Source organism: Hyla sarda, unplaced genomic scaffold, assembly GCF_029499605.1.
Source record: "Hyla sarda isolate aHylSar1 unplaced genomic scaffold, aHylSar1.hap1 scaffold_250, whole genome shotgun sequence".
Classification (NCBI taxonomy): Eukaryota; Metazoa; Chordata; class Amphibia; order Anura; family Hylidae; genus Hyla; species Hyla sarda.
In genome coordinates this window covers 5,877-10,000 of record NW_026609187.1, presented here as the reverse complement: position 1 = coordinate 10,000, position 4,124 = coordinate 5,877, and the positions used below count along the sequence as shown (strand labels likewise).

Sequence of the window (4,124 nt, the reverse complement as noted above, 5' to 3'; positions counted from 1 at the left end):
TTTGTTTTAATTATTCCAATACCACAGTACCAATGCATGGTCAATCAACAGCAATGACACCCCCATGTCAATTAACAAGATTCAGCACCCACTACCTGAAAGACAGCTACCTATCATGTCATGTCCAACCTGCACAGGTGTGCTGGTTGCTGAGCTTATTCAATTAAAGAGGACATTCAGCAGCAGCAGTCCTGTGCCTGGTCGCTCCAACAGGGGCCAGACACAAGCGGCACCACCTATTGTCTTTTGCCTGCAGTAGGGGCCCACTGGACTAGCCAGCAAGCAGCTGCAGCAAATAAACAGGTAATCTTTCTTTCCAACACTGAACCCTGGTGGTGCATTTAATATATGCTACCAGATAGGGGACATATCAGATATTAAACTGATATAAACAGACACCACATTTGATACCAGCCAAAAGGAAGAATGAGAAGTGATAACTGTGAAAGGGGAGGAACCAACGCTGTCCCCTTCACATGCACCATCACTACTTGTAGGAAGGGAGGCTGGCTGGCAGCCTCCCATACACACTCTGGCTGGGTGGCAGTCACCCACCAGTACACACAGCAGACCCTAAACCCATATCATTATTGCTAAGCAGGAAGATGGGAGTCCATTTCACTCTGATGGACCATTTTTAAATGCAATCCATAACCTGGCTTTGGCAGGAACCCTTCTTACTCCTCCTACTTGCATTTGATACTGGGTTTAGGATCTGCATAGGAAACACACACACACACACACAAGCACACACTTACCTGTGTTGCCTGCTGACGCCTCCTTGGCTGTCCCCAAACGGTATAAAACCAACAGCCACGGGAAGCTGTAAGGATAGAGGACATACCTGCATCCTATTGGACTCACTTGTCTTGGTTAAATCCAGCTTATTTGAAAACCTATGGATCTGCTGCTTCTGCTCATGGCAGTGCTGCTTCTGACAAGGCTGTTCTTTGGTGGGCCTAGGTGACATCACAATCTCCATGGTTACATACACAACAAAGGTCAGATGTTGTTTACATCTGGCCATGCCAATGGTATTGAGTAGCATATCACAGTGCTAAGGGTCCTGGATGCAACAATCTTTCAATGGGGAATAGCCGCACTGAGTTTGTCAAGTGCACCCATGTTTGCAACTCCAACAATACACACATATGTATGTATGTATGTATGTATGTATGTATGTATGTATGTGTATCTATCTATATCTATCTATCTCTTTCACTCTCTCTTTATGTATATATATATATATATATATATAATTTTTTTTTCTTTTATATATATATATATATATATATATATATATATACATACATATATAGAGAGAAAGAGAGATGGAAATACTTTTTTAAACATGTTTTCACCTTTTTTTTTAACCTTCTTTTTTTCTTCTCTCCATGTTTTCCTCCTTTTTTCCTATGCTGCTGCTTCTTATTTTTCTTCTTTTTCAGACCCTATCATTGCACTATTGCTTATTCAATACCACCAGCAGATGGAGACACTATATTACAACATTAGTTGTGAGCAGCAGTTTGTACAAACAAATGCCTCATAGCTGATGTCCTATCCATTATTGCAATGGATGGTTGGCTGGCAACATTTGTTTTAATTATTCCAATACCACAGTACCAATGCATGGTCAATCAACAGCAATGACACCCCCATGTCAATTAACAAGATTCAGCACCCACTACCTGAAAGACAGCTACCTATCATGTCATGTCCAACCTGCACAGGTGTGCTGGTTGCTGAGCTTATTCAATTAAAGAGGACATTCAGCAGCAGCAGTCCTGTGCCTGGTCGCTCCAACAGGGGCCAGACACAAGCGGCACCACCTATTGTCTTTTGCCTGCAGTAGGGGCCCACTGGACTAGCCAGCAAGCAGCTGCAGCAGTAAATAAACAGGTAATCTTTCTTTCCAACACTGAACCCTGGTGGTGCACTTAATATATGCTACCAGATAGGGGACATATCAGATAGTAAACTGATATAAACAGACACCACATTTGATACCAGCCAAAAGGAAGAATGAGAAGTGATAACTGTGAAAGGGGAGGAACCAACGCTGTCCCCTTCACATGCACCATCACTACTTGTAGGAAGGTAGGCTGGCTGGCAGCCTCCCATACACACTCTGGCTGGGTGGCAGTCACCCACCAGTACACACAGCAGGCCCTAAACCCATATCATTATTGCTAAGCAGGAAGATGGGAGTCCATTTCACTCTGATGGACCATTTTTAAATGCAATCCATAACCTGGCTTTGGCAGGAACCCTTCTTACTCCTCCTACTTGCATTTGATACTGGGTTTAGGATCTGCATAGGAAACACACACACACACACACAAGCACACACTTACCTGTGTTGCCTGCTGACGCCTCCTTGGCTGTCCCCAAACGGTATAAAACCAACAGCCACGGGAAGCTGTAAGGATAGAGGACATACCTGCATCCTATTGGACTCACTTGTCTTGGTTAAATCCAGCTTATTTGAAAACTTATGGTGCTGCTGCTTCTGATCATGGCAGTGCTGCTTCTGACAAGGCTGTTCTTTGGTGGGCCTAGGTGACATCACAATCTCCATGGTTACATACACAACAAAGGTCAGATGTTGTTTACACCTGGCCATGCCAGTGGTATTGAGTAGCATATCACAGTGCTAAGGGTCCTGGATGCAACAATCTTTCAATGGGGAATAGCCGCACTGAGTTTGTCAAGTGCACCCATGTTTGCAACTCCAACAATACACACATATGTATGTATGTATGTATCTATCTATCTATCTATCTATCTATCTATCTATCTATCTATCTCTTTCTCTCTTTCTATATGTATATATATATATATATATATATATATATATTTATAGAGAGAGAGAGAGAGATGGAAATACTTTTTTAAACATGTTTTCACCTTTTTTTTAACCTTCTTTTTTTCTTCTCTCCATGTTTTCCTTCTTTCCTCCTTTTTTCCTATGCTGCTGCTTCTTATTTTTCTTCTTTTTCAGACCCTATCATTGCACTATTGCTTATTCAATACCACCAGCAGATGGAGACACTATATTACAACATTAGTTGTGAGCAGCAGTTTGTACAAACAAATGCCTCATAGCTGATGTCCTATCCATTATTGCAATGGATGGTTGGCTGGCAACATTTGTTTTAATTATTCCAATACCACAGTACCAATGCATGGTCAATCAACAGCAATGACACCCCCATGTCAATTAACAAGATTCAGCACCCACTACCTGAAAGACAGCTACCTATCATGTCATGTCCAACCTGCACAGGTGTGCTGGTTGCTGAGCTTATTCAATTAAAGAGGACATTCAGCAGCAGCAGTCCTGTGCCTGGTCGCTCCAACAGGGGCCAGACACAAGCGGCACCACCTATTGTCTTTTGCCTGCAGTAGGGGCCCACTGGACTAGCCAGCAAGCAGCTGCAGCAGTAAATAAACAGGTAATCTTTCTTTCCAACACTGAACCCTGGTGGTGCACTTAATATATGCTACCAGATAGGGGACATATCAGATAGTAAACTGATATAAACAGACACCACATTTGATACCAGCCAAAAGGAAGAATGAGAAGTGATAACTGTGAAAGGGGAGGAACCAACGCTGTCCCCTTCACATGCACCATCACTACTTGTAGGAAGGTAGGCTGGCTGGCAGCCTCCCATACACACTCTGGCTGGGTGGCAGTCACCCACCAGTACACACAGCAGGCCCTAAACCCATATCATTATTGCTAAGCAGGAAGATGGGAGTCCATTTCACTCTGATGGACCATTTTTAAATGCAATCCATAACCTGGCTTTGGCAGGAACCCTTCTTACTCCTCCTACTTGCATTTGATACTGGGTTTAGGATCTGCATAGGAAATACACACACACACACACACACACACAAGCACACACTTACCTGTGTTGCCTGCTGACGCCTCCTTGGCTGTCCCCAAACGGTATAAAACCAACAGCCACGGGAAGCTGTAAGGATAGAGGACATACCTGCATCCTATTGGACTCACTTGTCTTGGTTAAATCCAGCTTATTTGAAAACTTATGGTGCTGCTGCTTCTGATCATGGCAGTGCTGCTTCTGACAAGGCTGTTCTTTGGTGGGCCT

The 4,124-nt window shown here is 43.5% G+C and overlaps 1 pseudogene; it reads right to left on the bottom strand.

Annotated features, from left to right (window-relative positions):
- Positions 1-330: 330 nt before the first annotated feature.
- On the bottom strand, positions 331-433 carry LOC130323509 (U2 spliceosomal RNA; annotated as a pseudogene).
- Between the last annotated feature and the right edge of the window lie 3,691 nt (positions 434-4,124).